The sequence below is a fragment of the Macrobrachium nipponense genome, chromosome 15 (genome assembly GCF_015104395.2).
Source record: "Macrobrachium nipponense isolate FS-2020 chromosome 15, ASM1510439v2, whole genome shotgun sequence".
NCBI classification, from domain to species: Eukaryota; Metazoa; Arthropoda; class Malacostraca; order Decapoda; family Palaemonidae; genus Macrobrachium; species Macrobrachium nipponense.
Window position 1 is genome coordinate 40,891,854 of NC_087208.1, and position 13,002 is coordinate 40,904,855.

The following is a 13,002-nucleotide window of genomic DNA, read 5'->3' on the forward strand; positions in this document are numbered from 1 at the left end:
TTCTTCTTCTTCTTATTATTATTATTATTATTATTATTATTATTATTATTATTATTATTATTATTATTATTATTATTATTATTATTTTACCTGTGTTCCTATCTGATTTTTCTTTCGTAAATAAAGAAATTTTCCAGTCTACTGTGTTCAAGTTCCAAACTTCGGTGTTGCCAATTGTTTGCTTAAGATGTTCAACAGAATGAGTGGAATATGGCCGTGCTTGTAAAATAAAATCCTTTTACAAGTTTTACTATCACCATTGATTATTTAACCCGATTAGTAATCATTTAGTGCTTTAAGACTTTTTAAATACGGTTTATTTACAAAAAAAATGTTTACACTGTTGCACCAGTGTTGCAAATGAGAGCACACTGCATCTGTCTAGGAGCTAACTTTGATGGTGACGAAATTATTCTCTCTCTCCTCTCTCTCTCTCTCATCTCTCTCGTCTCTCTCTCTCTCTCATTCATGCTTGTGTTTTCATTCATGTTTCGTTTTCTTTTCCAGTACCTTTTACATCATATTCTTTTCAGAGTAAATGTCACTAGTACTTAATGTTTGCATACAATATGTTGAAATACTATTAACTTATTTCTGTTTTCCACTAAGAAATTATTGCTATAGAGAGGGGGTGGATGGCAAGATGGAAGATGACAGAGAGGTGCATTAAAACAGGAACGAAAGGGGGGGGTGGGGGGGGGTGTTACAGCTAGGGGCTAGGTCAAATTAGTACAAGATATATTTCATTTCCGTTTTATCCAAATAATTTAAACATTCATTCTATCATAGTCCTGGTGTTTCCTAAGTCTCAATCTATTAAGTTTCGCCCAAGAGTAAAAGTATATGGCCATTATAAGCAGAGGTGTATGACTTTTGATTATTGGCCTATTACTCTATCTTTCCTTTAAGCGACTAATCTTTGCGGACTTCTTTTATTTTTCTTTGTTAGAACAGTTTGTTTTTCTTCAGATGTTATCCAGTAAATCAATACTCATCTGCATTTCATTCTGAATTCAAAAACTCTTACATTTTTATACGAGAGATGCATCTTTAGACCAGGGCGCTTCTTACATTTGGGGTAATGAGTTGTGTGTTGGGGGTGGAAAAGTGAGGATGGAAGGGTTGAAGAAGATAGAGAGGCTGAAGGAGGGAGCTGAGGGTTGGCGAGGGAAGCTAAGGGAAGGCTGGAAGTGGAGAACGAGAGGTTGAGGTAGAGTGTGAGGAGCGAAGAGGGAGTTAGAGGAAATGAGAGGGATGTTAAGGAGTGCGAAAGTGGAAATAAAAGAAGAGGTGAAAGGAGCGGAAGAGATAATGGTTGAGAAAATGGATGAAAAATTTGGGGGTAATGATGAATGCAGTGCAAGAGATGATGCAGGAAATGATGAAAGGGGATTCGTGGGAGAGGGAGCTGTAGGAGGTAGGCCTACTGGGTCTTGTGACGGCCAGGAGTGGTAAGGAAAGCGAAAGAGCGAATGGATGAGTGTAGAGTGAAAGAAGGGGATTCGGTTTGTGATAGGGTAAACAGGAAGCGAAAGAGCGAATGGATGAGTGTACGAGTGAAGAAGGATTTTTGGTTGTGATAGGTAAGGGAAAGAAGACACAGGATAAGGATAAACCTGAGGACAAAAATAAGAAAGTGGCTGAGGAAAAGAAGACTAATGGAAAGAAAGTTAGTAAGGGTGATGGACAGGATGAGATTAGGACAGAATACATTGGGAAAGGGCTGATGGAGTGATTTGGTATAGCGTGAGAGAAACAGGTAGGTAGAAAGAAGAAGGGTAGAAGAGCGTAGTCAGGGGTATGGAGGTGAATATGGAAGTGGATTCGCTGTATTCGGATGAGGGAAAGAGGGGTCAGAATGGAAGTAGCGAAAGTGAGAGTGAGAGTGAGCGGGAAGTACGAAAGGCTTGTGTATATGAGTAAAGGTACCCCGATGTGCACAATACGAGGATATGGTAGTAGGGACATAAGGGACTTTTTTGAGGAATAGAGAGGTATTGTGAGGCAAAGTATGGGGATAACAAGAGAGTCTGGCAAGAGAGTTAGGTACTTTTTGAGGGGATTTTTGTTTGAATAAATGTATAGGGTAATTTATGAGTGTAGGGTATGTGCCGTATGAGAGTGTAAAAGCTAGGATTGTAGAACAGGCAAAGAGATAAAGAGTAGTGTTAGATATAGGAGAAAGCAAGATTTTGAAGAGGCAAGAATGAATGTTGGTGAGTCGTTGTCGATGTTGTCTGTAGGTTAGAAACTTAGCTAGAAAAAAAGTTTGGGGACGAAATGGGGATAAATGATGTAAAAAAAAAAAAGGAGTTAGTGCGAAAGTTGTTGGCGACTGTACCGAGAGTGTATATGCTTTTATAAATCTGAAACGTAGGGAGAAAATGCGATGGACGAATGAAAGTTAACGTCGAACGACATTTTTAGAAATAGTAGAGGATTACGAGTTAGATAGGTGTATGAAAGAGAGTAGAATTGTTAGTGTTAGGACTGAAGTAGCTGAGGTTGTACCAGAATTTAAAAGCTTATAGGGAGGCAGTTTTGGAAGGGCCGAGGCGAATGGACAGAGCGAGTGGTAGATAGGAGCATTAGGGCAAGTAATGTGAGTGTAATTGCCCCAAAAGAGATAGGAGTGCGAGTGTTGGGAAGAGTAAGGTCAGTTAGTTGTGAGCGAGAGCAGCAGCAGTGTTTATAGATGTGGTAAGCCTGGACACAGGAAGAATGAATGTCGGCGTGGGCGTTAGGAGCGTGCTTCGGGTGTGGGCAAACGGGCATTTAGTGAGGCGAGTGCAAGAAAGATAGGGATATTAAATGTTATACGTGTGGACAGGCAGGGCACATAGCTAGTGGATGTCGGGGTACCCGCAACTGTGGGACGAATGGCCATTATTGCTAGGATGTGAAGAACAGTGTGCGAAGTTGGGTGTTGATGTGGAATGGAAGGTCACGTGGTGAGTGTGTGTAGGCGAAAGAGGATGAGTCAGGCTGGGAATTCGGGAAACTAAGTGAAAAGGGGATTCAGTTGGGTGGGTCCTCTAGTATGCGACAGTATGTTCGGGAGAATGCGATGAGTGAGTGGTTGAGGGTGAATATGTGAGCTGAGTGTCAGTGAGCCAAAATGGGTCTGGAAGATCGGCAGTTAGTGTTTGGTCGAGTATGGAAGAAAGCGGAGAAGGTAAGGAAAGGGATGGAAGAGAGAAACGTGAACTGCATGATAGAGGGGGTTAGAGTTAGGGTAACAATGGTGGATAGGGCGTGTAATAACAGATGAAATTTGAGGGGAGGATGATACGTATAGCGTGTGTGGTTTGAATTGTCAGGGTTTAGTGAAGTTTCACCGGGAAGGGAATCAGGTAGTAAGGATGTAGTTGGCAGTATGAATGAGTCTCTTCGGGAGTTTGACAGGAGTGTAAATGAGGTAGTGTTTTGGTGGCAGAGTTACGAGAGATGTTCGGACAAGAGTTTAGAAAGGGGTAGATGAGATAGTGAATGGGATTTGGAGGAATGGTAGTGAGGGGAGATGGTAATGGTAGTCTGACTGGAAGTGATCTGGGAGAAGTTGATGGTGGTGTACTGAGAGTGTGTATGAGGGCTCTCAAACAAGATCCAGGGACCTGCATCTGAGGCATCCGTGGGTGTTGCAGAAGGCTTATTTAGTGTGGGTGTTGTGAGTGAAAGGAGACATTGTCAAATGTAACTGGGGAAGGAATATGGAGGAGTTATGAAGTTCCATTTGACAACGTCTGGTGTGTGTGTGAGAGAGAGAGAGAGAGAGAGAGAGAGAGAGAGAGAGAGAGAGAGAGAGGGGTGTAATTGCTGTATGGATGGTTAATGGCTGAATGGTAGGTTCTGGCTGTCTGCTTGGTCCTGTTGATTTGTTTTTGAGTTCTGTGTTTTGAGTGTTTTTGAGTCAGTCTTAAGGGAGTCTTTGGGTCAGAACTGGTGATGTTATTTGAAGGACTTTGGAAATTAGTTTTAATTTTGTGTTTTGTTTTGTTTTTTGTTGTAGAGTTGTTGTGCCTGTGGCTGTTGTTGTTTGTGCAGTGGTCTTTTGTTTTGTGTTTTGTTTTGTTATATGTGAATTTTTTGTGTTGTTTGTTGGTATTTCTGTGACCTCAACCAATGGACAGCTCAGGATAGACCGGGAGTATCTGGAGTGTTGGTAAGTACGTTTGTGTGTTTTGTGTTTGTTTTTTGTTTTTGTTTGGTTTTTGTATAGGTGTAGGTCAATTGTCCTGCGTGTACTTGTTGTGTAAAGAAGAAAGTGTGACTGAGGGTGGATTTTGGCAGGTGGATCGTTTAGGTTAATGTGGGGGGGATTTTGCACTTGTTTTTTTTTTAGCTTGTGATCCCGCCACAGCAGGACGACCAGCTCTCAGGATGAGAGCAAACAGTAATTCGGAGGCAGGAGGAACAACTCTCAAAAGAGAGTCAACAGTAATTTGGAGACAGGAGGACCAGCTCTCGGATGAGAGCCAACAGTAATTTGGAGGCAGGAGGACCGGCTCTCAGGATAGAGCCAACATTAATTTGGAGGCAGGAGGACCAGCTCTCAGGATGAGAGTCATGACACAGGGATCTTCCCAACCACCTGGTCTGGCAGAGGAACTCTTACCCAGCGAGAGCCAACGGATGACCTCTCAGGCCGAGAGAAACACCAGAAGGCCTCAAGAAGGATACCAAGAGGCGGGACACCAAGAGGATGATTCTTGATGGAATAAATCTAGAAGAGCGGCTCTGCAGAAAGAATGAACGTTTCCTTTTGAGTATGCTATGTCCCATTGATGAAGATTTCTAATAAGAAGATTTCTGTCAAAGCGGGCAAATAGTCAGATATCTAGATCTATTCTTACAGATATTTTCCTTCTGGTAATTCTGTTGGAATAATCTAGAAGACCGGCTCTGCAGAAAGAAGGAACTTTTCCTTTGAGTATGCTATGTCCCTTGATGAAGACTTTGATAGAAGATTTCTGTCAAGCGGGCAAATAGTCGGATATCTAGATCTATTCTTACAGATATCTTCCTGCTGGTAATTCTGTTTTGGAATACAATCTAGAAGACCGGCTCTGCAGAAAGAAGGAACTTTTCCTTTGAGTATGCTATGTCCCCCCTTGATGAAGACTTTTTGATAGAAGATTTCTGTCAAAGCGGGCAAATAGTCGGATATCTAGATCTATTCTTACAGATATCTCCCTTCTGTTTATTCTGTTGGAATAATCTAGAAGAGGGGCAGGAGGACCAGCCCTCAGATGAGAGTAATTTGGAGGCATTAGGACCAGCTTGCAGGATGAGAGCAAACAGTAATTCGGAGGCAAGGAGGGAGAAGCTCTCAGAAAGAGAGCCAACAGTAATTCGGAGGCAGGAGGAACAACTCTCAAATGAGAGTCAACAGTAATTTGGAGGCAGAGGACCAGCTCTCAGGATGAGAGCCAATGACCAGGGATCTTCCCAACCACCCTGGTTCTGGCAGAGGAACTCTCACCCAGTGAGAGCCAACGGAATTTACCTCATCGGCGAGAGCGACACCAGAAGGCCTCAGAAAGGATACCAGAGCGACACCAGAAGATGATTCTGTTTAGGAATAATCTAGAAGACCGGCTCTGCAGAAAGAAGGAACTTTCCCTTCAAGTATGCTATGTCCCTTGATGAAGACGTTTAATAGAAGATCTCTGTCAAAGCGGGCAAATAGTCAGATATTTAGATCTATTCTTACAGATATCTCGTTTTGGTATTCTGTTGGGAATAATCTAGAAGACCGGCTCGCAGAAAGCAAGGAACTTTTTCTTCAAGTATGCTAGTCCCTTGATAAAAGACTTCTAATAGAAGGTCTCTGTCAAAGCTGGGGCAAATAGTCAGATATCTAGATCTATTCTTACAGATATCTTCCTTCTGGTAATTCTGTTTGGAAATAAAATATAGAGGCCGGCTCTGCAGAAAGGAGGAACTTTTCCCTTCGAGTATGCTATGTCCCTTGATGAAGAATTCTAATAGAAGATCTCGGTCAAAGTGGGCAAATAGTCCGGATATCTAGTATCTATTCTTAAAGATATCTCCCTTCTGGTAATTCTGTTTAGAATAATCTAGAAGATCGGCTCTGCTGAAAGAAGGAATTTCCTTAGGGGCAGGAGGACCAGCTCTCAGATTAGAGTAATTCGGAGACAGGAGGACCAGCTCTCACGATGAGAGCAAACAGTAATTCGGAGGCAGGAGGACAAGGTCTCAGAAAGAGAGCACACAGTAATTCGAAGGCAGGAGGAACAACTCTCAAATGAGAGTCAACAGTAATTTGGAGGCAGGAGGACCAGCTCTCAGGATGAGAGCCAACAGTAATTCGGATGCAGGAGGACCAGCTCTCAGGATGATAGCCAAAGATCAGGGATCTTCCCCAACCACTCTGCTTCGATGACGCAGGATTTTATTTGCTTCATAACGGTGTAACTCGTTCCGTTGGCAATGTCCATTGGCAGGATTGAAATTCCGAAGCAACATTACCGCGGGCAGTACCTTCTTCAAACGTTATTTTGTGCACTGGCAGTCCGGTAATGGATTTTAAGTTATTCAAAAAATCTTGCCGGATATTGATGATAATTTTCATCTCTATTGTGTCCGAGCTGAAATATTTGCAACTTTCTCCGGGGAAGTTTGTAACAGAAATTATGTATGAAAAATCGTAAAGGTAACTAAGTTTATGGGGAATAACCAGCCTCGGTTTTCACGGCCAGAAAACAGCTCCGTTTCAGGAATCCCTTCTCACCCCTCCCCCATCCCCTACAAAGGAGGGGGTAGGTTGATGAAACCCCATTACAAACCGTCTTAGGGGTCCCCACCATAACCCTGCCAAGTTTCATGCCCAACTGACCAGCTGTTTGGCCGTGATTGAATGACAGACAGACAGACAGACAGACATTACGCCCATTATAGTATGATTATTATTATTATTATTATTATAATTATTATTATCGTTATTATTATTATTATTATCATTATATTATTATTATTATTTTATTATTTTTCTTTTTTGTCCATCACAGTCCTCCAATTCGGCGGGTGGTATTTATAGTGTGAGGGGGAGGGAGGGGGGGGGTGGGGGGGGTTCTGGTTGCCTCCTGCCTCCTTAGGAGTCCATCACTTCTCTTACTATGTGCGCCGTTTTTAGGATCACACTCTCTGCATGAGTCCTGGAGCTACTTCAGCCTCTAGTTTTTCTAGATTCCTTTTCAGGGATCTTGGGATCGTGCCTAGTGTTCCTATGATTATGGGTACAATTTCTACTGGCATATCCCATATCATTCTTATTTCTATTTTCAGGTCTTGATACTTATCCATTTTTTCCCTCTCTTTCTCTTCAACTCTGGTGTCAGATGGTATTGCGACATCAATGAGTGATACTTTTTTCTTGATTTTGTCAATCAACGTCACGTCTGGTCTATTTGCACATCATCACCCTATCTTTTTCTGATACCATAGTCCCAGAGGATCTTTGCCTGATTGTTTTCTATCACTCCTTCAGGTTGATGCTCGTACCACTTAATTACTGCAAGGTAGCTGATGTTTCTTGCACAGGCTCCGGTGGAGGGCTTTTGCCACTGAAATCATGCCCTCTTTTTGTACTGGTTCTGTGCAAGTGCCAGACATTCGCTTGCTATGTGGTTTATGGTTTCATTTTTCGTATTTGCTCTTCCTACATATGGGAGCGATGTTTATTCCCATCTATCGTTCTTTGAAGATATCTGGTTCTTAGGGCCCGATCTAATGCCGCTGTTATCATTCCTTCAGTTTTCCTTCTTTAGCTATCCCCTCAATAGCCATTGCAGTGTCCATCACTGGCTAGTTCTTTAGTCTGTCTCATGTATTGTCCGTGCATAGGTATGTTGTGGCAGTCCTCTGTTCTGTTTTGTCATTTTCCTGTCTCTGTATATTTCTAGGCCTTCATCTACTTTTATCAGTCCTTCCCATGCACTCTTGAGCCACACGTCTTCATTGGTTTTCAGATATTGCCCCAGTGATCTGTTCTCGATGTTGACGCATTCCTCTATACTTAGTAGTCCTCTCCCTCTTTCCTTTCATGTTATGTATAGTCTGTCCGTATTTGCTCTTGGGTGTAGTGCTTTGTGTATTGTCATATTTTTCCTAGTTATTGTTATATTATTACTGGCAAACTTACCCTCTACGATGGGTGATAAAATACGGGTGCAGAAGTGAAAATTTATATGTACTTTTTGTTCAGCAATATTAAAATAAGGGCAATTTTTATACATACCTACTACAGAACCTCTTTGTACACAATATTATCAGTTTGTCCACAACTTAATTTCAAGTTGGCAGAGTCAGTTGCTCTGCTCATCGCCACATACAGTTGGCCATGCGTAACATGAGTGACGCAGACACACCAACACGATCCAAAGTCTGGCCCTACAACTTGTTTGCAGTGAATGAGAAGACCAGGTTGATGGGAAACTGTCTGTGCCGTAACTGGAACGGAAACTAGTTGTCTGAAGGCATCAGAGGAATCAGGGGGATGAACAGACGTTTGCCCGTGTGAGGGGCCATTTCTATCACTGCTTCGATGACGTGGGAGTTTAGCTCCATAACGGTGTACCTCGTTCCGTTGCAATGTCCATTGGTAGGATCGAAATTCCGAAGCAACATTACCGGGCAGTACTTCTTCAACGTTATTTTGTGCACTGGCAGTTCCGATGGATTTAGTTATTCAAAAAATCTTGTGGATATTGTGATAATTTTCATCTCTATTGTGTCCGAGCTGAAATATTCGCGACTTTCTCCGTGGAAGTTGTACAGAAATTAGTATGAAAAATCGTAAAAGTAACTAAGTCTACGGGAATAACCAGCCTCGTTTCACGGCCAGAAACAGCTCCGTTTCAGGGGAATCCCTTCTCACCCCCACCCCTACAAAGGAAGGGGGTTAGGTTGGATGAAACCCCATTACAAACCATCTTAGGGGTCCCACCATAACCCTGCCAAGTTTCATGCCCATCTGACCAGCCGTTTGGCTGTGATTGAATGACAGACAGACAGACAGACATTACGCCCATTACAATATGAAGTATTATATTATTATTATTATTATTATTATTATTATTATATAAGTATATCTGTGTTTCCTATCTGATTTACGAAAGTTTTTCTTTCATATATGATGAAATTTTTCATTCTAGTGTGTTCAAGTTCCAAACTTCGGTGTTGCCAATTGTTTGCTTAAGATGTCAACAGAATGAGTGGAATATGCAGTGGCTTGTAAAATAAATCCTTTATAAGTTTTACTTTCACCATTGAATTATTAACCCGATTAGTAATCATTTAGTGTTTTAAGAAATTTTAAATACAGTTACATAAAGAAATGTTTACACTGTTGCACCAGTGCACTAAATGAGAGCACACTGCATCTGTCTAATAGCTAGACTTAGATGGTGAACGAGAGTATTCTCTCTCTCTCTCTCTCTCTCTCTCTCTCTCTCTCTCTCTCTCTCTCTCTCTCTCGTGCTTGTGTTTTCATTCATATTTCGTTTCTTTTTCAGTACCTTTTACATCATATTCTTTTCAGAGTAAATGTCACTAGTACTTAATGTTGCATTCAATATGTTGAAATACTATTAACTTATTTCTGTTTTCCACTAAGAAATTATTGCTATAGGAGAGGGGGTGGATGGAAAGATGGAAGAGAGAGAACGGAGGTGCAGTAAAAGGAACGAAAGGGGGGGGGGGTGTTGCAGCTAGGGGCTAGGTCAAATTAGTACAAGATATATTTCATTTCCGTTTTATCCAAATAATTTAAACATTCATTCTATCATAGTCTGGTGTTTCCGACGTCTCAATCTATTAAGTTTCGCCCAAGAGTAAAGTATATGGCCATTATAAGCAGAGTGTATGACTTTGATTATAGGCCTATTACTCTATCTTCCATTTCGACTAATCTTTGTAGACTTCTTTTTTTTTTCTTTGTTAGAATCAGTCTGTTTCTCTTCAGATGTTATCCAGTGAATCAAGGCTCATCTGCATTTCATCTGAATTCAAAATCTCTTACATTTTTATACGAGAGATGCCATCTTAGACCAGGGAGCTTCTTACATTTCGTAGACCTACAACGAGTTTAAGAAATATACAATTTTAAATACATTTCCATTGTTTCTCACGCTTATAATTTATCAAATTTATCAGCTTACCCAATTTTAATTCACCTTCAAAGGCTCCCATCGATTGTCTCTTTGTTTTTTAATCAGGAATTCGGCAATTTCAGTAAGTACTAATTCTTGGAGGATATGATTTTTATTAATCAGATAATTGTGGTCCTTTATTATCTGCTACACAAAATTATTGATTTGTAATTATATATGTTTACCATTTCAATTAATTTTTGAAGTTTTCTATTTCATGCTATCGTCAAAATATTAACTTAGGTTTCAATGAGAGAAATTGGTATAATTTTCATAAGTTTTATTAGAAAAATATGGTATAAAAATGACTAGATTATCAATACATTTTAACAGGTACCTGAGAAAAAATGTCAACATACTGAAAGTAAATCCAATTAAGATGATTTTCTTATAAAACTCAATACAAAAACACTATGAATTTCGTTTCTATAGACATTAGTCGACCTCTTCAATAACTGGTCCTCGACCTGATCGGGTCGAGTTATTACTGGAACCGCAGGATGACCTTGACCCTTGAACCACCTGTGTCCCCCTCCTCCGAAATCTTGGCAGCGAGGGGCTTCCAACTTGCTTCTAGCTTCCTCATCTGGTCTTCCAGCTCCTCCTTCTCCGCCAGCTGGTTCCTGTCGATCAGGTGAGGTCTCTTCCAGCTGGTGCTTCATGTTGGCCCTTTCCTCTTCGTTCAGCTTGTTGGAGACGCTTTCCTCACTCAGTGTGCTCTTGAGGCTCAGACACAGAGACTCCAGCTGGTTCTTGGCATCAATCCTCTCCTTCTGCAGGGCGTCTTCCGCGGCGTACTTCTCCGCCTCCTGCACCATGCGATCGATGTCCTCCTTACTCAACCGCCCTTGTCGTGGTGATGGTGATCTTGTTTTTTTGACTTGCCAGAGACTTGTCTGCGGCAGACACGTTCAGTATCCCGTTGGCGTCGATGTCGAAGGTGACCTCGATCTGGGGAACTCCCCGAGGCGCTGGAGGGATGCCCGTCAGGTCGAACTTGCCCAGGAGGTTGTTGTCTCTGGTCATCGCCCTTTCGCCCTCGTACACCTGGATGGTGACGGCAGGCTGGTTGTCTGAGTAGGTCGTGAAGACCTGCGTCTGTTTGGTGGGGATTGTGGTGTTGCGCTTGATCAGCGCAGTCATGACGCCTCCTACTGTTTCAATGCCGAGGGAGAGAGGAGCAACATCAAGAAGGAGGAGGTCCTTAACTGCATCTGACTGGTCTCCTCGAGATGGCTCCCTGAACAGCTGCGCCATAGGCTACAGCCTCATCAGGATTGATGGATTTGTTCAGTTCCTTCCCATTGAAGAAATCCTGCAGCATTTTCTGTACCTTTGGGATACGAGTCGAACTCCAACAAGGACAATGTCATCAATACTGTTTTCTTGTCTAACTTTGCATCCCTCCCTGAGGGCTTTCTCAACTGGGCCAAAGTGTTTGCGGAAGAGGTCAGAGCACAGTTCCTCAAATCTGGCACGTGTGATGGATGTGTAGAAATCGATCCTTCGTAAAGAGAGTCAATTTCTACACTGGCCTGAGTTGAGGAAGACAAAGTGCGTTTGGCCCTTTCACACGCTGTTCTCAGTCGCCTTAGGGATCTCTTGTTTCCGCTGATGTCCTTCTTGTACTTCCTCTGGAATTCCTGAATGAAATGATTCACCAGACAGTTATCAAAGTCTTCTCCTCCTAAATGAGTGTCGCCAGCTGTTGCTTTCACTTCAAAGACTCCATCATCAATGTTCAGAATAGACACATCAAAAGTGCCACCACCCAAATCGAAGATCAGTACATTCCGCTCTCTTCCCTGACCAGCTTTCTTGTCCAAGCCATAGGCAATTGCAGCTGCTGTAGGCTCATTGATAATTCTTAGCACATTTAACCCTGCAATGATCCCAGCATCCTTGGTAGCCTGTCTCTGGGAGTCATTGAAGTAAGCAGGAACTGTGATGACTGCGTCTGAAACTCTCTTACCCAAGTAGGCTTCTGCTGTCTCCTTCATCTTGGTCAGCACCATGGAGGAGATCTCTCTTGGGATGAAGGTTTTAATTGCTCCCCTGTGCTCCACCTGTAGCTTTGGATTACCAGATTCACTAACAACCTTAAAAGGCCAATGTCTGAATGTCTCTGGACTGTGGGTCGTCGAACTTCCTCCCAATCAACCTCTTGGCGTCGAAGATGGTGTTGGTGGGGTTAATAGCAGCCTGGTTCTTGGCTGCATCTCCAATGAGTCTCTCTGTGTCGTTGAAGGCCACGTAAGAGGGCGTGGTTCTGTTTCCCTGATCGTTGGCAATGATCTCCACTTTGCCATTCTCAAACACACCCACGCACGAGTAGGTGGTTCCCAAGTCAATGCCGATAGCTGGAGCTGCCATTTCTAATTCACTATGTTTATCAACTTGACACGTATGAAAATATATTCACTTCACTCAAGACAGATACTGATAATTTATCGCTCTCTAAGGACCAACTTTCACTTCACTTGCAAGAAAGTCGCTGTATGTAAACTTGCTCTGTATGTGTGTACTCTTTGGCTGCAGATGTGTTCTGAATAGCCCAGTCTGCCTTCCGTCTGTTTTATACAAAAGCCCGTTTTCTCTTGAAGATTCTCCGGCATTCTAGAACTTTTGGAAGACTCCTTTCATCTCGTCTCTCTCTCTCTCTCTCTCTCTCTCTCTCTCTCTCTCTCTCTCTCTCTAGAAATGTAAAGAATCCCCACTCATCTTTTCCGGTAAAACTGAAGACTAATACCGAACTGAATATATACGCTTTTCTTTACGTTTAAGTCTTTTGTTTATGTTATATTTATCGTCTTTAGCTGTTGTTTATACG

General features: G+C 42.2%; 1 pseudogene; it reads right to left on the bottom strand.

The window, feature by feature from the left end:
* Positions 1–10,445: 10,445 nt before the first annotated feature.
* Positions 10,446–12,704, bottom strand: LOC135227171 (heat shock 70 kDa protein 1-like; annotated as a pseudogene).
* Between the last annotated feature and the right edge of the window lie 298 nt (positions 12,705–13,002).